This window comes from Temnothorax longispinosus, chromosome 3 (assembly GCF_030848805.1).
Source record: "Temnothorax longispinosus isolate EJ_2023e chromosome 3, Tlon_JGU_v1, whole genome shotgun sequence".
NCBI lineage: Eukaryota > Metazoa > Arthropoda > Insecta > Hymenoptera > Formicidae > Temnothorax > Temnothorax longispinosus.
Genome location: NC_092360.1, coordinates 14,460,814 through 14,488,460, shown reverse-complemented (window position 1 = coordinate 14,488,460; position 27,647 = coordinate 14,460,814). Strand labels below are relative to the sequence as shown.

The 27,647-nt window shown below is 34.0% G+C and overlaps 1 protein-coding gene and 2 long non-coding RNA genes across 3 annotated transcripts in view; 1 reads left to right on the top strand and 2 right to left on the bottom strand.

Moving 5' to 3' along the window:
- The window catches only part of LOC139810364 (uncharacterized), a 293,594-nt gene that overhangs the window by 2,223 nt on the left and 263,724 nt on the right, over positions 1-27,647 (top strand). The gene's annotated exons all lie outside the window — the stretch shown is intronic.
- On the bottom strand, positions 4,140-5,869 carry LOC139810797 (uncharacterized). The gene is made up of 3 exons (XR_011731475.1): positions 5,212-5,869; positions 4,679-4,836; positions 4,140-4,286 (listed from the first exon to the last, which is right to left on the bottom strand). It is a non-coding gene; the product is annotated as an uncharacterized lncRNA (long non-coding RNA).
- Positions 15,449-27,647, bottom strand: part of LOC139810366 (uncharacterized) — a 46,642-nt gene continuing 34,443 nt past the window's right edge. The window contains exons 4-5 of the long non-coding RNA XR_011731304.1: positions 16,949-18,429; positions 15,449-16,799 (exon numbers count right to left, since the gene is read on the bottom strand). This is a non-coding gene — a long non-coding RNA (uncharacterized lncRNA). The remainder of the gene's footprint in view (positions 16,800-16,948; positions 18,430-27,647) is intronic.

The following is a 27,647-nucleotide window of genomic DNA, read 5'->3' as shown; positions in this document are numbered from 1 at the left end:
CGTATCTCGTGCGAGGGTGAGAAAGCTCTTGTTTACGTGAGCTTGGAACCATCTCCGTAAGCATTGACACGTTCAATTAACTCTACCCGCTATTAGGATACTTGTGAGTAGTATCGACTTACAGAGTTCCTTCTCCCTGATGGAAGAACATAAACGTGTGAAGAATCCTTTTCTATAAATAAATCATTTCGGTATCGACGTATTGCCCCTTCAGAAAATGTGGATAACGAAAACAATAATCCGGTGACAGTTTCCTACGAAAATGTACGAGATTGCTGCGAAGTCGGAGATGTAAGAAGGAAAGTTACGCGCGCGTGCTTGCGGACTCAGTTGCTCGTTTGAATATTTTTCTCAAGTTGTTCGAATTATTTCGTGCGGAACGTTACTAGGATTATCACTGTGAAAGCCAGTATAGTGGAGGTGAGACATATGTAGAATACTTCGGAGTTTTAAGGAAAGTATTAAGAAAATGCTGACTTAATATTTCATGCAGAAATAACAACTATTTTATTCAGTATACATCGAACGGTCGATGTTTTGGACATATACTAACGATTTGCAAATGGAATTATAGTTATTGTTTTATTAAAATATAAGCTAACATAATAGATTTTTATAATAGATTTATAATAGATAGATAATATATTTGTTGTTATTTATGTTTAAATTGCTTATATACGTATATTTCCTAAATAATTGTTTTTATTTAGATTAGAACGGTATTGCACGCGTAACAAAGAATAATTATTTAATAAAACAGAACATGAAATATTTATAAACGTTAAAGCATCCATGGCATATTCGGTTTAAATGAGCCGAGTTTTAATTATTCATTTGTATTAGCAGAAATGTGTTACACTGATTGTGAGAAAATTTGCCTTGTTCAATTGGTCGATTCGCTATTACGCTGATTGCACCGAAAAATAATAGCAATAAGAAATTAAATCGCTAAGATAAAAAACATGCGTAATGGTGCGTAAGTAATGCATTGGGCAAAGTGATTATTGGGCGAGAATTATGCACTCTGCGAAATAAAGAGATGCACGAGCGACAATGGTTAAATACAAAATATCTATATGCGTTAATAGGTTATATAGGAAGAGAAAGAGGGGGAGAGTTGAGAAAGAGAAAAGAGAAGAAAGAGAGGAAAGAGAGGAAAGAGAGATAAAGATGGTCGTATCGCGTTTGGTTTATCGATCGTGCATTTCGGGTATGTGCAAACGTTCGTGCGAGGTGCTTTATTTGAAATCGTCGCGTGTCATACGGCCTCGGAAAGATTCGCGCTGCTGTTTGAGCGGGGCGGGGCCACTGGGTGTATCCGCGACAAAAAGGAGCATCCGCGCCTTTAATTAAAGCCGTTCGCGCTCGAAGACATCGTCGGCGAAATTGATTATCCGTAATTGGGACTTGACGCGAGGTTCTCTCTTGCACGGTATAGCCGCTGGGCTTACAGCAGCAGCGACTAGACAGCCTGTATCGGAAGTCGACGTCAATAAGCCTCAGCGCAGCACGCTGCCATACACAGGCGATCGGGCGGATTACAATGGCCGGCCGCACAAAAAGCGATAGCGAAATAGAAACGTGGAAATCGGATGTGGCAGCCCGGTTATACGCTCGCGAATGCGCCAATGTCGTTACATCGGCATCGGTTCTATGAATACGATCACGAAAAATTCACCGATTTCATATCGCCGCGAATACTTGTAGATAAGGTTCCGTTTTCGAGATGAACTTGTATTTTCCTTTTAGCTATTAATGGATCATAGGTCTGTCATATCTTTGAATTAAATTAGAAACATTGATTAATTTATTGTGTATGAGCTTTAATCGGATAGGTTACTATCGATATAATAGCTAAAGAGAAATTATAATGAGATTTATATCAGCTAATAGTTATCATCAATTTATCAACTTTATCACGCGGTCGGTGTGCGTTCGATATTGAATTTGCAAGAGAGGCTTTTCACCGGTGGGTTTAATTTCGTTGATATTACTGTATCTCGACATGGTCGTCGGTCGTAACGAGAGCATTCATACTCCGAAAGCGCAAGAAAATAATGAAAGTACGATTTACGAAAGATGTGATCGTTTTTTTACCGGAAATACACACGACACGAATCCAGAGATGAGCTGTTCGTAGATGGCCCGGGACATATTTGCATATTCTGTGAATGTATCATAATGTTCGGAAGGAGGAATAGCGCGTTTTTATCGGCACAACTGTAAATCGAGAGTAATGTCCGATAAAAAGACGATTTGTATAAACTCGACAGCACTTAATCGACTTCGATGCATTTCCTAAATATACGTATCTTTATCGGCCAAATCTAAATGTTTTAATTACAACATTTGTATTATATGTTTACATATAAAAGAAGCTATTGAATAGCATAGATATTGCAATAATATTCAAACGTGTTTTTTTTTAATAAAAAAATCTTGACAAAAACAATTGGCTAAAAACAATACATTTCAACATACATAGATAATCTTGAGCGGTTAATTTTTTTTACGTTTTCTGCAGCCATTTCAGATTAATGACATCAAAAGCGAGAAAATATATCATAAAAGTTATTAAAATAAAAATGTTTTTTAATAAAATAGCGTTTGTAATCGGTAGAATAGATTTGTAAAATATATCGAAAACTCCCCTTTTACATATTTGGGCAATCATTGCGGGTGGAATGACTCATATATATCGAATTGAATTGTGCCTAATCAAGGACGAAAACAAGCTGTTTGACAGCTGCTGAATTGAAATAAATATTTGTTTTTACACATTAAATTATAATAAAATGGAAGTCTTCGATATATTTTAACTCTACGACAATTATTTTAAATTTAAAAACACTGAACTGAAACGAAAAATGACGCTGTACGTTGCGCAAGAACAATTTAGCTTTTTAACGTCATTTTTTACGCTTTATAATTCACGATTTTGCCAAGAGTGACGCTGTGTGTACTGTCAACACGGACTTGGCAATCGAGCCAGCATCAGAAGCTTAATATCGTTTTTATCGGATATAGAATTCAAAAATAAAAATGCATACTTTGTATTTTTATTTTTTTCTATCAAATGTTTTTGTACTTAAAACAATATTCTGATTCGTTAAATTGTTTAGAGAGGATGTTCGTTATGCAGCTTGAAAATCGAGCCACTTTGTTTCTAATGAGTGAATATTCATAATGACCAAGGAAGATGGCATTTCTATCTTCGATTCATACACTTTTCAAATCGATAAAAGGCACTGTTTCAAATTAGTCGAAAGCACAGCTGTCTCTCGTTGAAACGAGATGCGATGTCGCGTCGCGAAGTCTGTCTAGAAAACGTATTATTTCTCCATTTCTCATGTCATTGCGTTCTCCGTTTTCTATGACCTTCCTGAAACATTAACATTCCAAAGTTTCGTTTTATCCCACATGTCCCACCGAAACATTTCCAACACGTTTCACAGAATTTCACAGAATTTCGGTTATAATATTGCACATAGTTGCTTGACCTGAAATGAAATTTACAGCCGCGAGCACGGTAGCAAACATCCCTCAAAGCTCGCGCGATCTTTCAAAAAATGCGTGACGATATCTCGGGAAATATACGGCCATTGTTTTCACAGAGAGATGCTTTTCTCCTTTACGATACTCGCGTTTGATGAAATCCTCCGCGCGGCTGTATATTTCCCGAGAAATTATTTAAATATTTAATTTCTTCCGTTGTTTATGCTTTTCTTTCTCATGTTCTTATTCGCGTTTGACAGTCGTAATAAGTATATGGAATCTTTCCAGGCTTATGCATATACTACATAATATCTAAAGTATATTATGTTGTAATAAAGTTTTCCCGACATTTTCCTCGCGTGGATAACTGAAAATTATCGTCTCCCGAGATGTACTTGCGCGCGCAATGGAAAGAAATATCGCGTGTCGAGATGTTCTGGCCAGAAAATTGCGAATCTCCGCTTACACGTGCAAGTATCCATTTACGCGTTATAGAACCTTTTCGATCATTTCTTATTCCCGTTCACGCAAACTCACGAGGATTCAGTTAAAATTAAAAGACAAGATTGACAATTTTAATATTCCACGTTCGATGTAGCGTGTAAGCGAAGTTATCCGTTTACCTGAATAAACCTCTCGTCCCGCAGCATTATCCTTCGTCTCTCCGATGCATTACTTTCTCGTTATGGAAGAAGCTGCTATGTCGTACGTATGTTATATTGTGCGAGAAGAAAGTGGAAACGCGCGCGTTTTGTGTAGATTTATATTTTTCGTTTCTCGGTCCAAGTTTCCTGCGGGCAAGGCGTCTTCCGTTTATTCGTATAGTTGGGGCAGTATAAAATGCTTTTGTGTAAAAAGTACTCTCTTCACATAGAATTTTGCTCTAGGCATTATTCAATATATAAGTATAAGTAAAGAATGAATTAATATTTAAATATTATACAAATTAATTATTATTATTATTGTAACAAAATTTAAATAAACTCTTCAAGCCTGTCTTTAAATTTCAAATAGGATAAAATATAGAGTAGATAGTTATTAAAAAATTTATTTATTAAAATAATACGCAAGTTATTATAATATATCTACAATTATTATTGTATAATACACAAATATTATAGGAACATGTTATTATATAAATGAATATTTTGACATAGTAAATATGTACTTACGTTTTACTTACGTTTATTTGAAAACAGCGTTTGTTTCGTCATCTTTGATGATTTACTTGAAATCTAAATCTTGATGCATTAAACAGTTTTGTAAATTTTAAAGCGTCACATCTCATAAAGCAACTTTGCTGCTAGATAGTTATAATGATGGCGCGTCCATCTTACATGACTGTAAAGAGACGAAAATTTACGCGTATTTCAACGCGCGAGTTAACCCATCTAGTAAAGTGCATTTAATCTTAACGAGTAATTTATTCAAGCGTTTGGAATTCTCTTTAATGCATTGCAGTTTTACTAAAATATGAGATAGCGTATATTATACTTCCATCGAAATTTCACTCGAAAATTGTGAATAAACTGCTATATTAAGCGCATTATTTCATTTAAAATCTGCATGCATACCAGTACAAGAAGCATTGAAATGTTGCACGCCAAGAGAAATTATGTATTTAACGAGCGTCCTTTTCGTTTGCGAGTGTCGCCACACGTTGTTACCATGTGTTTACTGCGACTTGGTGAAAAATTAGTAAAAAATTATACCTACACAAAATCATCTCATTCCAATTGTCGCGAAAATGGAAAGTGTCCACTCTTCGTCTCCTTAATATCATCGTTCGTGTTGTATCGCGTTAAAATCTGATTTTGTGTATCTAAACAGACGCGTTCCGAGAGTGTGCGTCTTGTACTCGCGAGGCATGTCAAAGGACAAAGGACGCGCGTGTTAGACACGTATGCTTTGAAATCTGAAAAATGCGGGAAGGTGGCGGTTTATATCCTAGCATGATTATTCGCGATATATCCGGAGTTGAGGAGTGGAAATCGTCTCATCGATCACTCATCCCGCGGGAAGTCCTATAGAAATTTATACGAACACTCTGGTGCATGCTTTGCCAACTGGCATCTATTATACCAGCGTTGATGTATTCGTTCCCTTCCTTCTTGCTTGATTCACATCTTGCCGTTACTATTGAGTAGCTATTGATATTCGCCTTTGGCGAAAATGTTCTCACGAAAGCAAACGAGCTTCACTTCATTTTATGCGCATACATTTTATGTTTATTTTTGTATTTATTCATCTTTTTGCGATATTCATTCTGCGCTTGTTAACTCTATTCGACGACTGATGTGGATACGACGTTATCAGACTATCTTGAATTTACTAGAATGCCTGAACACACGCGTTTACGGGGAATGTTTTCAGCCGGTCAGTTACCCTGAAATAGCGGAGACACAAGGGTAGACAATTGGGGTCAACGTTTCGTATCAAGCGCCGTATAATATATCACTTTTCAGCGAAATTAATTATCAAATTTATGTTTTCTTACGTAATTAATGAAATATACCACAAGAATTTGTTTTAAAAATTGTATATTTAGCGTTTATATTAATTTGCAATTAAATTTTAAAATTTTAGACGTTTTCTTTTTACAGCAATTTCTTATGATCCTGAAATATTATCAATGCTACACAGAAACCATCCCATTTTAAGTTTTGAAAAAGCATATCTCCCCAAAGTAAGAGAAAAGTACATCCCAGAAGAAAAATCCTTCTACCTAAAAGATAATTTGATTATACAAAATCAAAGGTCATTTTTCTGTGGAAAAGTGAATTACATTTTAATATGCGGCTTCATAAAAAAATAATACACCTGTTTGCAGAATTAACTCACGCAATGCAATATTACTAATTTATAATATTGCGCAGTGATTATATTTGCAGAAATGCAAAAATATATCGCGAACTGCACTCGTGTGTATTCTGTAGATATATATGTATAATTGTAAGAAACCGATATTTTTATATGATGCGGAGGACTGAAAGATGACTCGCTTAGCAATTTTGTCAATATCTGTGATATCGTACTTGCGATTTTGAAAGTCGATTTAATTTTTCTTCAATTATACACGTTGTTATTGTAGATCGCGCTATTAAGCTATTTTATCACATTGCATAGAAAACTTGGGCAATAAAGATTTCCGAGGAAGCGTTTTATTGTGCAGTAGCATTTATTACGCATTGACACAGATCGTTACAAAGTATCGCTTAGTGTCAATGTTCTTCCTTTCGTCTTATTATCGACAAAACGCAGAACGGGATGCTTTCACCATAAATTAGCATCCCGAGTAGTGAGGTACCGAGTAGCTCGATGTTGTGAGGGACATTATGACGCTACGACACTTTATTTGGCGCATTATCTGTGTGACGTGGTTTTGTTAGATATTATCACGAATATGTCACCAGTAATTGTCAATAATTAATTCATTGTGCTAGGTACTGCTCTTTCTGTTTTAATTAGTTACTTCGCATGATCGAGTTAATTGATTTTATTAATCAGCTAGTAGGTCAAATGAACTGAACTCAGCCGGAGCATCGTCAGTCATTATATTCATATTCGATAGTTAATTATTGCGTTTCATTGAAAGCGGGGAATTGATTAACGCTTTAATTACAATGAGACATTTGTCTTGATTTTTTTGCGTACGTATTTTTAAGAATTATTTATCAAATTGATAAATTTACTTTGTTCTAAAATTTCTATACGATTCAAAGGAAATGCATTGACTTTCATCATTTTGATTCATATTTTGAAACTTGTCTAATTTATAAGTTATCCACAAATATTGTCATTACCGTGTATAAATAATATTCTGAAAGCCCCTCCAGTTAAATTAACAAACTTCTATTAATTAACAGTATGTAAATACTTTAAATCAAAAACTAAATCAGTATCTCATCGGGACTAAGAGATATTGAGGAATCCGTGAAAACACATTTTACCCCTTTTCACTCCCTTATAGGGGTTGAATTTCTAAAAATCCCTTCTTAGTGGGTGCTTACATCATAGAAGGAATATACTCCTCGAATTTTATGTTTCTATAAGGTTTGGGCTGGGCGTTGATAAGTCCGTCAGTCAGTTACAGTCAGTCATGTATAGATTTATTCGTTATTTACTTTTTCAAATAAACAATATCATTATTTGTTGATAATTAATTCACTTTTTAAAGTAAAAACGAAGAATATTAAAATATCTTTTGAAATTATGATATATCTCTTGAAACATATATGTTTTCTAAATAAACCGTTGTTCAAGCACTTAAATTTACAATCGGTGCAATCAAATTGAACGTGACAACATAGAGAATTCCCAATCCTTCACGTCTGGTTTTTAAGCCTTTTCCATCGTGTCAATCAAATTCGGTTGAAAATTAAATTAAAACGCACTCGCGATCTGTAAAATTAAACGAAGTAGGTATGCGCAGAGTAGTGTGCGCGGTATGGTATTCTCGCTCGGTGTACGTTTCGTGAACGCCGAAACGCGGGGCGTTTTATCACAACCCGATGTAACTTTAGCGTGAAACGAGCACGCGCGCCGATTAGGATATTATCACTATGGCGGCGCGTCGCGTGTCGCGCGTCGTCCCGCGCCACGCTCGCACCACTGAATCACTCGGTTTACGCGGTGGCAACGCTTTCGCGGAGTTACCCCATCTATAAATTAACGATATAGCGGGAGGAGCGACGTGCATCGATGGAGAGTACTTTCGGCCTACAATATTTTATCGTTGGAATTTGGTCGTCTGGTCGATCGCCGACCGGCCGGACGTGAACTGTCATTGTCGCGGAAGTAACTGACAAGTTAATTACGCTGTTGTCGCGGCGCATTGCGGAGGAAAAAAGAGAACGTGTGAAAGTGTAAAGCCCATTTTTATTTATGGAAAGATCTGGCTAATTACCATGGTAAATTAACAGGAATTTATAGCATTTAATGATTGAATCTTTTTCGATAGAATCAAAGTGCTTTTTCACTGTTTCGTATGCATCATCGATGCATGTGGAAAGATATACATTACTTTAAGTGTAATTCGATATTGCTCGATGCTATATTGTTAGGTACTTTTAAGAACAAAAAGATACAAAGATGTAATACGAGTATTTGCAAGATATTTGTAATTTTATTTCTCTATCGATGTGCGTGTGTGTATGTGACAAAAGTTGTAAATAAAGAATACAATACGCCAAAATTACACATGTTACGTGCATGTAAATATAATTATTTACTTGTATGCGACAATAAATAAACAAATAACACGGTAACTTTGCTCGTTATATTAACATAACAAAATTGTATCTTTAAACTTATTTTCTAGCTATATTAGCGTTTATAGCTTAATTATATTAGCATTGTGTGGCTATAGTAAATCAGCATTAACGCAAATATTTACAATTGTTTACACGTGTGAACTTAATCACCCATCAGGTTGTTTGGTTATTGTCTTTAGCAATCGAAGCAATAAGAAAACATCATAAATGATTCAACCGATACGTTCCCGCGCCACGAAAAATATGTTCGTACTTTGATGTGTTTGACCTTTCTCTAAACGATAAAAGTGATGTTTTCTGTAGATCTTATGGAAACAAAGTACCGATGCATTATCCTATTTATCAAAAGTTTGAAAAAAATAACATTATTTTTGAAAAATAATATAATTACAAGAGTATTTCTGTAGTTTTGCCTACTGCGCGAAATATAATAATATTGAGGTAAAATACGAATTAATTTTTATAAAGTTTAATGACAACATGAAACAAAATGTTACGATAAGATCATTTTTTTCTCTCTGACTGTTTTCCGGATCATTAGCTTTACAATCGGCACCTCTTTTTCGCGATGGCGAATCAAGCCGTGTCGCGATAGATTTGATAAATTTGAGCCGGCGGCGCCGGTAATATCGATGGGTTTCGCGTTTTGCTTCTGACGAATAAGCGATGGTTGCGATTAGGCGAGAGTTACGCATGCGAATTCGTCGATGTTTCCGATCTGATGCTATTCAATTTGCCGAATAATCTGCAGAAATGTCCGTTCTAGCTGTTTATTCTGAAATAAATGTCTGATTACAAGAAGCGCCGCTTGCCCGCTTCCATTAATTATTTCTAAACATCGTTATATCTGCTGTGGCTTTAATTTTTAAATTTTAAACAGGCAATCGTAAACATTTTGATCACGTACGAGATGCAACTCTGCCTTCCGAGAAGGGAGTCGCGTCCCAGAGATATTTATCTGATGGTTTTATAGATTTTCGCTTAGGGAAGAAACACGCATGATATATACGAGTGGTCTCTGCATCAGTTTGAGTAAAATAGCGAATAAAATAATTACATTTTTTTATTTTTACACTTTGACAAAACGTGTGCAAGTTAAAAAAAATTGTGAAAAAATTGTAATTGTTGCTCCATCAAAGACTGTGATGGAGATTTTGATTGTCAATGTCGATCGGTTTATATTGCGATGTGTATGGTAACGTAAAGGGGTAAAACGAGGGCAGAGTTGGTTTAACTAAACGAGAATAGTGCAGATTCGTGCGCAGCTGGCGTGACTTGATTCGGAAAACATTTGTTTTGTCAATACGACAAGAGCTTGACCGAATGAGAACGATGGGTTACGAAAAGAATTTCATCAAACGCTGATGAAAACATCAAAACGATGATCGATGCACAAACGACATTCGTACTGCTTCTGTAGTTGGCATCTCCTATCGTGTTCCCGTATATTTCAGAAAATTAATTGTTTGTAATTTAAACGTTTTTCGACAACAGAAAAACGGAGGCGAGAAAGGATAGAATGAGGAGAGAAAGGAACAGAGAAATATTTCTCGGTCGAAGGATTCTCGGACGGTTTTCCAACGTCGGTAATTAACCTCAACAGCTCGTTTTTGCTGTAACGCATAATTTTTCATTTTCCGATATCGGAGTATATGAAAGTACTCAGTTTTAATTAAAGTGGTTATATTATAATTTTTAGACGTATAAAATATGAAAATAGAAATACAGGGTAATCAATACAATTTGTTAAAGTATTTTCTGTAGTGTAAAGTATTTGCATGCATATAAAATTAAAACAAATTCTTATGATTGCACTTAAGAAACATATTTTTACGTTTTTGTCAAATAAATATAATTTTAATTTTAAATTTTCGAAGACATAGAAGCAGAAAAGACAAAATATTAAAATTAAAATTTATTTTAATATATTGTATATATAAAAGTAGATATTTTTATACATATATATAGGTATATATAATTTTTTTACTACAAGATCTTAGCATTACGATAGTAGTGGTTAGTAAAACATTGAAATTCACATCTTATCAAAATTATATCTATGACTTCCGTTAAAATATATACATTCTAGGATCAGACATAAACTTCGTCGTAGGTCGAGAAGTTAGGTCTGAGAAATCGCAGGTTGCAGCATGTTGCAAACAAGGGTGTAATGTTTCGAGAGTGCAACGCGTCAGCCGTTATCATTAAATAATCATGTTGGCATAGTCAGATGGCAAATGCGATTCCCCTGCTGCTCTGGTAGTAATAGATGTCAGTATAAACTTCCGATGAACGACCTCTGGACCTCTGGTTACTCGCGGACAGAATCGCCGTCTCAGGTTCATAACATGTGCAATGGTTATGACTTCTCACGAAATATGGACAGTGCATCCCAGTTGAATAATATCGCAATTTTATCCCTTGCTCAACGGAGCTCGGCTATAATACAATTGGTTTCGTATATACATAAAATGCCATTATATTTAAAATTGTAAGTAGTATAAGTAATTGCAGGTTGGATGGTTTAGGATTTTTCGAAATCGCAACAATACAAAAATTATTTACGCTTTATGAAACCTCCATACTCTTAGGTTTTTAGCAGATATGGTTTGTTTCATAAAATCGGCGCTGTGTAAAGATTAATCGCTGTATCTGGGTTTACGTTTGAAAGTATTTTATTGCTTGACTTTTATATATTCTTATTGTGTAAATAGAAACTTTTGTAGAATATTTTATACATATAGAGATTGTAAATATGATTTATCTTTTTATTTTTCCGAAAACGTTGCTGTAAAAAGCAAAAAAAATTTTTTTGGTGCTATACATAAAAAAATAATAAAATCTAGCAAAAATAATTAAAGAACGGAATTTTAACATCAAATATATACCATAAATGATATATTTTTGGTGTTTTATTTGGTATTTTATTCCTCTATTAGTGTCTATTACGGAATACATTTATAATAAATATTATCGATGTGTATGTCACAGAAAAATTAAAATATATATACAATGTATGTGCATGTATGGATGCGATGAAAAGAAAAGTAAAATTTTATGTATTCAACTTATTCTAAAACTTATACTATAAATTTTATATTGATATCGCAGTTAGTTTCCTCGAGAATTCTTAAGAAGCAAAATTTAAATTTTGCAAGATATCTAAGATGATATTATCATACAGTTTTTCTTGGAAGAACAACGTCACGATAAAACTACCAACTTTTAACTGCTATTTGCAGAACGTGGCGTTAACGACGCAAACGATCGAGCTATTCGCGTAGAATTTCTGGAGATGCATCTGTCGCGAGATTGTGGGCACACTGAAAATTGGCATTAACCTGTCCATGCATCAAATTCTGTCTACAGAATTGAGCTTGACCCGACATGAATACCAAGTAGACGTGGTCCAGCTACGAAACGGTCAAAGACGGATGTTCGCACGCATTCGTCGTGAATTCCAGGCTTCCCATTTCCCATTCCATCTCAGAATTTCGAGGAAATTCCGTACCTGCCCGTCATAGAGGATGATTGTCTATTATTGCACTCTGAACTTTTCGCGTTTTATAAGCTACCGTATTTCAATAAATTTTTCTATCGTCGATTTTTTCCAGACTATCTATCAATCACGATTCTATATTGTATTCCATAATATATACGTATGTACAATGTACATGTTTACCGACGCTTGCCGAAAAAGATGGTTATAGCATATAAAAATTTTGCAACTGTTAATCGAAATGTTGCGTTTACAGTAAGTTGAAGACTAATGACGATTAATGCACTGTTTAACATTGATTCTTTCATGATTCTCGTTTTTAAATGTTTGTATGTTCTATGGTGAACTCGAGGGTAATTTTATAGCGAATAAGATAAAACTGAAAACGCTGTCGTGGCGCAAAAATCGCATCGCGTGTTCACTCGGCAAGATAACAAGGACTATATATAATTACACATGTGACGTTGCATAAATAATTCATGATAGGATGTACCACATGTATAATTTATTATCACCTGCAGGACTATATGTTATCGTTCAACAACTGCATCATGTTTAACATGAATGAATATTGATTTACCTGATGACTAAATATTCTATTGTAATGATACAAGTAACCGAAAGGAATGCTTTTTCATATAAAATCAAAAGTTGGGGATCACATTGATCGACTTGATTCGATGATAATGATACGAATATACTGGTGCGTGGCAAAATATAAAAAATGAAATATATGTATATATAATACTATATATTACTTTATAAATCTTTTCAGATCTTTTTTCACTCGACCTCAATTTGAGCGTCGTTTGGAACTGTTTGGAACAAACACGCGCATCGATCACACGCTGTGGTATATCAAAGCACGAAATAGTTTTCGCGTCGATGAGTTTTCTTCTTTCCGTTACTTCTACCTCTCTGTGCCTCTTCATATTCGCGGCCTTTTGTCTCAAGTCAGAAGCGTAGCTGCGCTTCTATGATGCAGACAGAAAAAAGTCTGTTGCACCAACATAAAATACTCTCTAGATGAGTTTTTATATACATTTTACCTGAAATTTAGTTCTTATCTCTCTGTAAGAGAGTTGTGCGTAAACGTGTCACGATACCAGAATCAAAATCCTAATCACAAGTAGATCAGGAATTTTAGACGACATTAAATAAAATTTCAACAAACCACAAGTCAAGTTTTGATCGTTTAGCAACTGTGCCATGCTTAATACGAATAAATATAATTAAATGTTCCATTGTAACGAGACAAGCAACCGAAAGAATAATCGCTTTTTTTTTGCAGAGCGATTTACGAAACGTTTTAAATATATTATTCATTGAACTAATAATTGCGAGTTTTATAGGAGTGATAAGTTGTTGCATTTCGATAACGTAATCCGTATTAGCACGGAATATAAACAATTGTATTTTCCTATGGCGAACACGGAAAGTTCGCAATCGGTGTTAATGCGTTTGTCGTACAGTTACCATACAGTCGGGTTGTTTTGCGAAGAGTAAATGTTTTCCTAACGGTTCGTTCTCGCTCGATCAACTGTTTTGAGCAATTTGAGCCAATTTCCAGAGAGATTTAATCAACCAAGAATTGATAGCGTATATGATACTTTTCACATTCGAAAATATCTCTTTGATAATGTTATTTTTCTTTAACTGCGAAACTGCACTTTCGTGCTTTATAGGTCACAGGTTATTATTGCGATAGATAAATATTCTCTTCAAGTAAAAGTTGCGCTAATGTATTATGTTTTTATGGAAATTTTATATGCTAAAAAATATACAAGTTAAATATTCTTGATTTACATAATTGCGTGTTTTTAGAGAATGTTATGAATTTTTTATAATTTTAGATACAAAAAATGAATATATTGTTATAGGACGAAATAATGTAAATTGATTTATTTATAAATAGAATTCTTAATTTTATTTGTTGCATGATGCGATTGAACTTTGATATTTTTCTGACTTTCACGATATTGGCATATTGTTACACATGCAATGACGTAATAATTTATGTTAAAGGCATAATATACATATAATATGTCATCTAACTTATAAATAAAATATATATTACTAATATTGTCAAATATATATTCCGTCTTTGATTCATTATTTAGCTGTAATTCATGTTTGTATTCTTGTTTTGAAACACGGTTCAGAAAACGTTGATAATTATTCAGAGAAAATTGATAAGGTCGTGAGATAGATTATTGGCAACAAGACTGGTATATAATTAGTCCAATGTCGTTTCGTGTCTCGCTCCACTCCATTGTTCTAGCGATGCGATCTTCTATTCTAATCGCATATTCTATCGCGAACATCTATGTCGTTTGCTAATAAATATACAGCAACGCGACACGACGCGACGCGATGCGGGGCAACAGTTGCAGCCTGTACCTGCAAGCTAGCTACCGGATTCACGATTAACGACCGGCGATGTATCGCGGCGCACAAATATCGCATCTGCCGGCTGGAGATTCTATTAGCGAAACGCCGCGTCGCTGGTTAGGAGCAAGGGCTTAAGGCAGAATAATGCACTTGCGCAGACACGATTAAGTCTGCCGACTGATTACTCCGAGTTTAAAGGTAGCACTTTAATACAACAACCAACTTTAACGAGCAATAATATCGCAAAGAGAAATATAAGTTTGAGGAGCAACATTATTCCACAATTCTACAAAATACATTAAAAATATGCTACACATAGTTATAGATAAGTATTTATTAATAAAAACTTTATTAATTGATATCTTTGTACAATATTATTTGCTACATATTATTTGTTATATCACGTATTCATTATTCAGATATAAATTTTTTATTTCCATGAATTTAAAGACTCTGTAAATCTTCAATTTAAATATTAAATTGTTGTACGTACTTTATATAGTATTGTACAGTACTTTTAAAACGAAAATAAAAAAGTTTATCATGTTTATTTTATTCTTAAAAAGATATAAAAAAAACGGAAAACTTTTCTTTTTACGTTTTTATTCAATTCTCATAAATTATGCTTAAAGTCAAGACAAGGATCTATATCTGCTTTAATCTTCATTTTTATTACCTAAACAAAAATTTTAGAAAAATTGTTCTAGAAATTTGTGTAAATTTAATTTGAAATAGATAAATGTTATCGCAATAGTATATATGAATAATGTGTTAAAAACATAATACTTGTTACAAAATTTGCAATAAAATTTTATTGTATTTACTAGACTAAAATAGTTAAAATACCATTAGAAATATCCACAATAATCCATTTGACCTTATACTTTAGAAGCGATTTAGAAGATTCTCATTCAATAATTTGCGGGTTACTTTATACGAAGTGGAGTAACGCGTTAATGTACGACTGTTAGTTATGACCCGCTTGGATGGGTCATGATAGTGATTGGGATTGGTGAATTTATGTCATACAATTTATCACGTCGTACAAACATCTGTTTAATATCACCTGCATATGTCAACCGTCAAATTACTCGTATTTCCCTCGAGTCGCACGGATTATTCCGCGAAATCAAGTTTTATCCTAAAAGTTTAACGCGGTGTTCATAAAATTTGCGATTTCGTTAAACGTGAGTTCGAAAAACACTTGTAATAGATAAATGGTCGTAAATTTCGCATTCAGCGCTTCTTAGCATTGTTGTTGAAACAGAGTTCTTTCGGTTAGAATTTATCTTTACAGTAGTTTTCAGGAAAGATTTACGTTACTTACTCGCGCTTCATACTTTTTATTTTAAGAAATGTGGTACTACCGCATTTTATGTATTTTGCCCCGTTAGCCATGTACTTTGCAATGTTTTCAACAAACAATTGTTTTAGAAACGTGACGCCGATGAACAATCATCATGATATCTTGTGAATGCTCAAACATTTATTAATTACGAGTATTCGATACTTTTATGCCGTATTAATTTCATGTTACATTGCCATTATCCGTTCATAAATGCATTCATATTGACAGAGTAACAATGCAAAATTTAACGAACCGTAGAATGTAATTATCATTGAATTTGATATGGTCAGCATCTCTAACGCAGTTCGATAATAAAGTGCTAATCAACTCATCGAATAGAATGTCAATTTGTGTTTCGACGTCCTAATTTTACGATTTTCTCATTCACTGCATAAAAGATATTGTTTTAAAGTGACCATATAAATACAATATGCATTAAAATCTAAAGAAATTTCAAAATGTCAATAAATTTATATTTTTAGGAATAATTTTCAAATGCGTGCGGTTTATTAATATAACGCCTTCTATTTCTGTATAAAAATATTTTTAAGTAATTTTTAATAAAAGAGGAAACGTACTGTTTCACTAATAAGTTTTACTTCAATACTTATTGATCAATGTCTCACTGACGATGGTATATATAGAAAGAAAATCTTTTATGTGAGCAATCGGTGGAGCGAGCGACGGCCGGAGGTGGTAATGCACTCGATAGATACCCATTGCTCTGCATGCAACACCGCGGGGGATTGAGCAGCTCGCTCACGGGCGCTGTCCCCTCCAACCCCTTTCGAATCTGCATGAAATTAACGCAAAGTTTACCGACCGAACCCTACTCAGCTCGTAGACAAAGTTTTCGAAGAGCTTAGGGGGTTGCGAGGATAAGGATGACTCTGACGTTGGTCTGTGCACATATACATATATAATACATGTACATGTACATACGTCTAAGGACTAAATGTAGAAGTGCAATAATCTTGTTAAAGGATATGTTGGACCCGAGAAGTCATGAAGCATCGTCATATTGGGTCCTGATCGACGCGCCACGAGTTGCTGAGACTCGGAATCGCTGAACTCAGACAGCGAATATCCGTAGACGTATGACTATAATTTTCCGTCCGTAAATCTGTTTACAATTGTTAAATAACTTGTATTTCACGTAACTTCCAGCTTACTCAGATCTATTATTTCGAAATATGCAATAAGTTTCCGCTCGTCGTAAAGTTGCAAATCCAGGGTTATTATTTAATCGAGTTTTGTCAACTATACGATTCCGAATCGGATTAATTCGATTTGTGAATGCCATTAGGGTGTCATGGCATTGCATTTCTTTCAGATTAAACACTTCAGCTTCTGCAATAAAAAAAACATACAGTGCAAACTGCGTCCATATTAATCATCTACCTTCGTTTTCATAAATCTGCATGAAGTTGACGAGTATGTTTGATAGAGGAAGACAAATTTCTCATGGGATTCCTCGTACTCCCGTTTCTAAACATAGTGAGAGACATGATGTCCAAACTCTATAGTCTATACATTGACTAACTTCTCAAGAAGGGAGTAAAATTTCTTCTTAGAAAGTTATAACTTAATTAATTGAACGTAAGCTTGCCTTGGATAATCCGTTTTCCTTTGAGTTGATAAAATATGACACAAGAAGGAAATAAATTTCTTTCTCTCTTTTATCTTACAATTATAATAAAATTTTATTTTAGAATGGTAAATAATATGATTATTTTAAAAATAAATTTTTACAAAGTATAACTACAGTGAATATTCTTCTAGTTGCTATCAGAATTATTAAAAAAAAGCTTAAATTATAATTATTCTAACGCATATTGTATATGTGAATAAGTTTAAATTGTTCTGCATTTCGGTGTTTCTTGCATATTCATATAAAGTTAATGCAATGTTTCATTTGGAATGTTAATTGCGGTTACCATAATGTAACATACTCTGCCAATGCGGAGTGCCTTTTATAGTTAAACATTGAAGTTATAAAGTCATTGCAATTACGGCTGCTGACTTGATTGTTTCCAATTTTGTTATCACACGTACGTTATACATTATTTCTAGATTTTAGACTTATTTTTATCTTATTTGATGTTATCTCTAAATCTTATATTTCAGATAACTCATTCGTTGTTATATTTATTTCCTGCATACACGCGTTGCGGAATCATAAATTTTTTATTTACATAATTTTCCATTCCGATATGATTTGCATTAAAATAGCAATTTTAGTTTTGTCGTCTTCTTGAAGAATAGCTAAGCTTCTTATTTATAAGAGTTATTTGTGACATAAAGTGTTTCTTTTAAATAAATTAGGAAGATTATTCGGATGCATTACTTAATCATGAATACAAATTACACTAGTAGCTATAGTTTTGATGAAATTAAGAAGCCCGTTGCATCTTGAACATTTTCTGCAAAAACGTAAATTTGTTATAAATTTCGAATATTTAAATAGTAAATATATACTATAAAATCTTACACGAAAAATCTTATATCAAGATTTCGTGAAGATAAGATGTATCGTTTTCAAACAAATCCATGTTGATTAATTATCTAATGTTAATTAGTTATTAATTAGACAGCATGTTGCAAATATCACGCCTATAGTGCTAAAAGCGTGAAGAGGATGAGTAAGTGGAATTACTAGTATGTTAATTCCTTTATACACGAAACACACACATCGTGCACATTTATGTTTTGGACAGTGTGGCATAATGGAATTCAGTTTTAACAACACGGCTGCATATTTCGAAATCCCACGTGACCGCGACGATAGTATTAATATCCTTTGAGTAATTACATATCATGAATTATTAAATTATCGATTAATATTATTAAACAAGCCTCGATATAAAAGCGATACAGTTCCTGACTTTTAAAATTAAATTTCTGGGTTTATATAGTCTGCATTTTTATTTTTTAAGTTATACTTTTTTTATGCTTTAACATTTGATTATCTTTTCGAAGTTTTATTTTTAAATTTTTTGTTAGAATAAAGTTCTTGTGCTTTATAAAGAACTGAAATTCCGAAAATCATTTAATATTCGCACATTTTCTTTTAAATACCTTACAATGCCTTACATAGATCTCTCACAGAGCATATGCCTATGTTGTAAATGCATTACAAGGTAATGAAAATGTCAAATGTCATTCTGTCAAATTGTTTTACCTCGTTGATCACAATTGTCAGAAACACAGCTTTGTGCTTGCCTCTCTATAGTTCAACGCACATAATCGTTTTAGATCATTGCCGTATTAGGTACAGTGCCAGTGGGCAGTTCAATTCCAGCAGGTAATCTACTATGCTGAACTGGAATGCTTTGACGTATTACAGCTTCGTTAAAAATGCAGCAAGAATTAGCTTATCTGTGCATATGAGGCTTAATATGTAAAATTAATCAATGGCCGAATAAAATGTGCCGTTAAGTGATCAATTTGGTTGTTTTACTGATTAAATCTTTGATATTTTGCTTTGTAACCTAGTTAGAATGGTTTATAATATGCAAATTAATATTTGTGTTGCGTAATCAAAAAGGATTATTTTATCGACTTGAGAAAGTGGATGAGCAAACTGAATCTGTCTGTTAAAACGTGCGTTAATGTAATTTGCTTCAAATTTCTGGTTTTCCGATGCATCTGACAGCAAGCACGAGATGGGATGGTGAGCCACCTTGTACATTAATGTAACAGTGGAGAGCGTACATTGCGGCGCAGTAAATAGACCATGTAAATGGCGAAATTGTATCACAAGCGTGAACGAAGCGTATATCGCTGAGAGAATTCCGAAAATGTTCAGGTATTATTCTCTCTAATGCGGTCATTGATTCCCGATAAATTTTTCTCAAGAGATTTTATAACAGTGCTTTCATATTCACTCGAAAACTTTATTTCCAGTTTTTATGGCAATGAAAAGAATGAATAAAATTTTCTTTAAAAAACTTTTTTAGACCTCATCAATGTTCAGTATATATCTTTAATCATCTCTGAGAAACGCGATGATGGAAAATCGTTTACTTTCTTGTTCAGATAGGATTTGCGCGTTTGTAACCTAACATCTTGACGTGTTTTCTTCGCAAGCAACCCGGGGCAGAATTGCCAAGTAGTGCTGATGCTGTTCAAGCCAGTGTGTAGATCCGGATTCCACGACAGTATCTACGTTACAATTACGTTGCACCTACGTCCACATTGTGAGATAGAGATGCTTATGATTTTGGCGTTGTGTAGCATCGCAATGGCAAACTCAATGATCATGAGCGACTTTAGTCACCTACATACAACACGATTGCGATACGGCGAGAATAAACATTTCTAGTTTCTGTTTCCACATAGAGTCATGAAGACATGCGTCTTTGTGCAATTTATTTATTTACATTTGTTAATTTGTTATCAAGCTGGATAAAGATATGATTTAGATTTATCTATAATGACAAATTCCTAAGGCATGTGTGTGTTATATTATAAATATATGTTTTTTCAAAGCGCACAAAGTAAAACAAAGTTCCGAAAAAGTACTTGTAAATAACGTATTCTTTATTAAAAAATACGCACACACATACATTATATGTGGATACATATATACACATACAAACAGCTGGATTAGACAGCTATTTCATTTCTTTTAAAAGCGAATAAAAATATTCGACATTTCTGCCACTTATTTTGAGCAACGTTGGATTTCTCTTTTCATTGCAGTTCCATATTTTTGGCATAAAAATGTTTTTCTATTTTTTTAATAAAAAAAATTTAGCTCTAGAGAAATTGCTCTTTATACATTTTAAACGTCATTTTCTTTCAATTTGCTTCCTCGAACCTTTCTTTTGTCTATTTTTCTGTGACGATGAGTTCGGTAGAAGCGTTATTACATTGTTTCACGCATATCTTGTCAAATTTTTACATAATGTAAAGAAAGAAGAATAGTTGTTCGTTGAACCAGCGGATCTCTGTTTCTGCCTTCCTTATATTTTTACGCTGGTCACGATACACGAGAAATTAGTTTCCCTCCGTGCAGCCTTTTTTATTAAATACATGCGTTTAGTTTGTAGTACATGGCAGTGTTATTAATGAATGTTTCACCAGTGAAACTACTGTTTATGTGAGCTTTTTACAGACATGCATAGTCAATCCATCCATTACGTTATATAATACTTGCACTCGTTCGCGTTTGGAATACACTTATATTATGTTACATTATATATTTCGGACATACCTTCGTTAAAATATGTAGAAATAAAAAGACTGTTTAAATGTTGCTGGCGCATAAAATATGTAAATTATGTCCGGTAATGTTGCCACAAAGAACAGTTTATCGAATTGTTTATACAGTTCGCAGAGCTCAAATATATATCGCCGAGCGTTTGCAACTCGTAATTTGTTACCGAAGAACAAATGCGCCAAGCTCGATAGAAAAATTCTACTTTTGCATTCCATGGACGGCAATTACACCACCGACGATTTGCGATATTTCCTCGGGCTCGTTATTTTTCTCGTAATCCCGAGAAGTCCACGCACAAACTGGGCAAATTTTCCAGTCGTGCTAATCTTGGCATTTCTTAATGAATCTGTCCGTGGCCGCCCCGTGCGCTCCAATGGGAGGTTTCCTTTTCGATTCGCTCGTCCATTTGTCTTCAAGCTCCGCGTATTCTCGTGAAAGCCTCGAACCTCGCCAATATTCTTATCATAGATCACCCGAGCTCTATGTGTTCAGGATATTACTGGAATTAACTTATTGCCGAAATGTTTTTGAGAGATGACTAAGAGCGCTGTGATAAGTGATTGTTCATTTGCATGTTTTTGGAACGCTGTTAAATTGGCTTTTGTGACTCACGTACTACGAAAATCTCGGATGGTGCTGACCACTTCTTGCCGAGAAATTACGCAAATGTGGTTGTACTAAACTCGTTGGTTTAACACAGCTTGGAAGCAGCGCAATCATGAATTAAACGGTACGTTGAATGTTGAAATGTTTTAACGAGGTACATGTCACAACTGTTTGGAATTAATATAATTCTCTGTAAAGTATGTTGTCAAACACAAAAATTTAAAAGACATATTTATTATATTATATATAGGTGCTTATTTTGAGAGGTTTCAAAAATGAAACAATCTCTCTCTCTCTCTCTCTCTCTCTCTCAAAGCTAATGCTTATATTTGAGCAATTATCGTCGAAACAGTAAAATATATAAAGATGTTTTAAGTAAAACTTTTATAGCTTTTTATGCATTTTATAACTGTGTATTTTTAGATTTTTAACAAATCTAATATATTTTAAAAAATACTTCTACTCTTATTATTATTGTTGTGTGAAATTATACTTTCTTCAATGAATTTGAAAGATTATAGATGGATAGTGTAAAAATAATAATATTTTACAACAATGTTTTTGTTTATCAATAATTGTTTTATATTTAAGTACATCTGTTTATAAAAATTAGATTTTATTTATATATTTATGTATTAATATATAGATATGTTTAATTAAAATAAGTGAATAAAGGTTTTTTTTATTTTTTTTAAAGATTAATTCAAAGATTAATTCATTTATGAGATATACTATAACCGAGTTACATACCTGTGACCTATGCTATAAACGTATATTTAAGCTAAATATAACATTTCTTGAAATAGCAATAAGTAGAAGGGAAAAAGAATAATTTCCCATTATGCTATCGCTAAGGGGAATTTAATACATCATAGCTTCGGGCAACCTCCGAGTAATGTTCATTATATGCAACCGTATACTGTGTCGAGATATATTACATAGAAGAGAATATTATCAGACAAGAAGAATATTTTTCAAACTATTTGCAAACAATTTGCAAATTGCAAAAGTGAATTGAATGTTATTGAATTTGATTAAATTTGTGAATCGTTTTTTGTAATTCAATAGCAATAATATTTTTATTTGCACGATTTTTTTTGTTTTTTTTTAAGCAGATATTTATGTATTATTCGATACAATTCTGTCTAACTTCAACGTTTCTATTTCGAGAAGGCGTTCCTGTGAAAGAACAAAAGAGGTCATAGAAGTGCGCTCAATATATCAACGAGCTACGTTTCTTTCTTCAAAATTCTGTCTCTTTTTTTTCCACCCTCTCTTTCAACGACTATGTTTCATCAAGATGTGGAAAACCTCTAGGCCAGTATAGGCAAAGAGAACCCACGTACATCCCATGTATAATATCTCAACTTGAAATGTACGCGAAGATATAGCCGATATAGGGAATCAAGAATTCGCCCACGTCTTTATTCAGCAGTTCAGCTTTCATTACGGCAAGTAGTCGCTAGCAGCGCTGTCTGGTCGTTGTTGTGCCGCACACCAAGTTGTTTTTATTATTCTTTCGTAACATGTACCACTGGTGTAGAAGGAATCGAGCGCAATTATGGTATTCATGTATGCTAACCGTAAACGTTAAGCGCGAGCGCAAGTAATGGCGGACCGATACCGATGGTCGATCGATACCGGATCCGTCGCCCAAAATAAATTATAGCGCGCACGCGGCTCCGAAGATTTGTAATTCCGGAAAGTAAACCGAATATAAACGATCGTGAAATGAAACATACAACTAGATAGCCGTGCATGTATATAGCTTAAATTAAAGTTTTGCAACAATATACCGTACCGCCTGTCGTCACTGCCACTGCTACCACCACTGCCATCGCCACTGCCAACGTATGATCCGCGAGTCGCTCTGTACTTTTTTAATCACGACCGCGTTTGGAATTCCGGACGCGGGGCTGAAAGGAAAATCGACGACTTCATTCCGTCGCATGGCGATCCGTAAATTTTGCCGGGGGCCCTGCAATTTATCGTTCGATTCATTCGCCGTGGGATTCCGGAGCGTTGTGCGGCCGTGGATATAAATAAAAATGTGCCGCGGTAACGGGAAGAAATTTTCATTGTAATCTATAAAGGGCAAAAATTGCTCCGTCAATACCGCAACTACGGAATTAACCTCTGTGACGCGTTTGCTTTTGCGAATTTCCCTGCAGGACATGTTATTAACTCCGTTCTGCGGGCAAGTGCTACTGCTAGTTCCTATGTGGGTTGCTATGTGGCTACGCGCTATCGTGCGCGTATTCCAAACCAACGATATTGGCACAATCACATTTAAATTTAAACATTGATTAAATCGGTGCGTGCAAATAAAGGGAATATCTATGCCTGCATGGAATATAGCGGAAATCGCGTTGACTAGCTGCCCCTGCCCAGGATAATGTGTCTTGGTGTAATTCGAGAATGTATTGTGTTCTCATCCCGAAATGTAATGCAGTCATAAATCACAATTTGATGAAAAATAATAGGTGCTTGTATTAATACTAACTAATGAACAAATATAAATGCAAACGAAATCGAATTTTTTGGCTTTAAAATGAAATAATATAACGCAGTTGCTTTTCTTGATATGTGATTATTATATATATATATATATATATATATATATATATATATATATATATCCCTCTTCTAAAATAGAAAATGGAATGAGAGAATAGGAAAAAATTAAGATTATCATTGTTACCATCTGTTGACAATGCACACAAAAATAAGAGGCAGTAAATTACCGCTCTGCTGGTCCGCGTAATTACTGCAATAAACTTTGGAATTATCTATTAATATTAAATTGTTTAGATGTGTGTTATGTGCGATCAACCCATTCAAATCGCATTGCATGCATGATTATTTAAATATCGTTCGTTTTTGCGAAAGACATTTAAATAGGATCGACTATAAGCGATGTTTTTCCGATCTGCGTAGACCATCTTTCTGCTGCGAATAATCTTAATACTCTTGAATTGTATCATAAACTGGTTTATATTTATCAGATTAGACCGTAAACCAGGATTTAAATATACATAGCGATTCTGTAAAAATAATACTACGAATAATATCGGTTTGTTGTCTTTTTTGTGATGTAATTATGCAATATAATCCGCAATAGGATGTACAGAAAGATTAGACAGGCACGCGTGTACGTGTGCACAACTGCACACATGTTCGTGATGGAGAAAATTCAGCTAGACGAGAAAGGTGGCGGGTTATATTTTATTCGGCGGTCGTCTCGCAGAATATACGTCTACTTGAGGCACAGCTCACGTATCTCTGTACCAGCTCGGCGGATTTAAGCCGGTGTTACGACGATTCAGAAACCGTTCCCATTCTTGTTCGTAATTATATTTAGTTTCACCGTCGTGAAAAGTTTATCCATGCGGCAGCATTTTCGACGCCGGACAGAAACGAAGAAAGAGAAATTCTTATTGTAAATCTAATTTCTAAGTTTTAACTTTAGATGTTGTAATTTATAATAATTAACGCAACGATAATTTTGTTTAATATGTTTTCCACTTTGTTTCTTTATCCGAAAATTTTACACTGATGAAATCGGTAACTGATATATATACATATACCTATGTATTATCGTTTTTCACTTTGTCGACGTACGTATAGACTGACGTTCTGTTGCATTTATTTGCGCGACAGTATGGAAATTGGCATAGAATACACATTTAACCGTTAAATAAATGAAAATAAACTAAAAAGATAAATTACGTGTATAAATTACTGATTTCTGCATTACAACACAAAGCAGCAGTTACTACGAATCAGGATTGTAGATATAGTCCAGTCTACATATCCTGATATAATAACTATAATAATATGATAATAATTTTTACTTCGTCCATTGAAATTCGTTATGATTATTGTATAATTATAATAGTTTCAAGTGTAAGAGGAAACAGGCGTTTTCTAAAACGCATCTATCTAAATGTGAAGTATGCTGTGTGTAGAATGTATACATACATAATTATTCTTTGTAACTCTATAACCCGACATCGTTACTTTACAAGTAATTCAGTAAAATTATCCTAACAATCGCTGAATAATTACATACAATAGCACGACAATAGGCGCTTGTGCGCAAGATATCCTGCGATTCGTTGTCGTATAGTAATGGATCGATCACTCTCGAATCAGTTTGTCCACTGCGCCGACTGACATTAATTAAAAGTTGCGGAAAGTACAAATATCGACTGTTCGTATGCCGCGAAATGAAATATCACCGTTCGTTCTATATTAAGTGACAGCATGTCCATCATCAAAATCGAAGCGGCATTTTTGAATATCGAAAGTCTTTCTGTCGGATTTCTCATTGCTACTTTGTTTTCTATCGACATGGGAAAAAAAACGATAGCAATATAACTGCAGGTCGATTAAAATATATGTATAGTGAATTAAATTTTGAAAATTATTGAATTACAAGATACCTTGATAATAATTAACTCGCTGTAGAATAACAAAACCATATTACACTTTGATAGATGTCAAAAATTTCGTTAAAATAAAGTAATTAATTTTAGTGTTGAATTATAAAATAAAATGTATAATATGTTAAACGAATTGTTAATGTATGTTCCTGTTATTTCTCTTGTTGAAAAAGAAAGAGAAAGAGAAGAACGAGGGAAAAGGAGAAAGAAATATGAAGTAAACATTAAAGAGGTAACTAAAGAAAAGAAGATCGAGCTTATTGTTTCACTTATTTAATGGACATACCAAATCAGTTTGAGCAAATATTCGCACATCTTTGGAACGTTTTTCATTCTCCCTTTATCGAGCCATGTTATCGCCGTGTAACTTACACTCAAAGTTCTAATTAGCATTTTACTTTTACACGTGCATCACAAAACGAATTTTCGTAGCTGTTACCTTAATAGTCTTTATTATAAATCTCGCAGGCGTTTCTTAGAAAATTATAAAATATATTAACCTATTCTAATATAAGGATAAAATTCAATTTTTAATGAAATATTAATTCTGTTTTCGCCATTTTATTATTTTTCTTCTTCACATGTTCATCGGTAGAAGGATATCCTTTGCGCAACGAAAAGTTTTACAGTCTTCACGCGAGCGCACTTCATATATTGCAGAGCTCTGGGAGTGCTTAGCATCGGAACAGTAATTTTTCTAAGTCTTAGAATCCTCTCAGTAGTACTTTTGGTGAAATTTTCACACCAGTCCGTACAATAGTATGGGCAATTGTTAACAAAGTATTAAAAATGTACAATATTTTATATTTTATTTAAAAGGCCTGTTCCATTAACGTATATTATACCAAAAAATGGTTTGTAACAATTTGAAATTTTTAAATAAAGTTTTCTCTGGATTTATATTTAACAAAAGAATGTTTTGTTTTGCTTGCAAAAAAGTTATTGGTCTACATTTTCTTTCTTAGGAACGAATAAAGCTATGTATGTAGCTGTTTCTACGGAATAGCAAACAATATTATAATAACTTATTATTTTGACAAATTTGGCAAGTTTTGCCATAATATGGTCGTATATCTGGTTAGGCACATTTAATAACACACAAAAGCATAACTAGATTTAACACATCTAGGATCGCATATAATCTATTGTCAGACTATAATTAAACGGTGACAGTAGGTTGGAGAAATAATGTTGCCATCCATCCTCCTTAATTTTCACGTAGTGACAGCGGAACAAGACAGTTCCAGCGACGGAGCTTCCGTTCGCCCAGAGGGAGCGAGTTTCCGAGTTTGAAACCAAGTTAGTGTAGAAAACTTTTGACGCCTTTGATAAATATGGAAATTAGAAAACCTTGGGTTAACTAGGG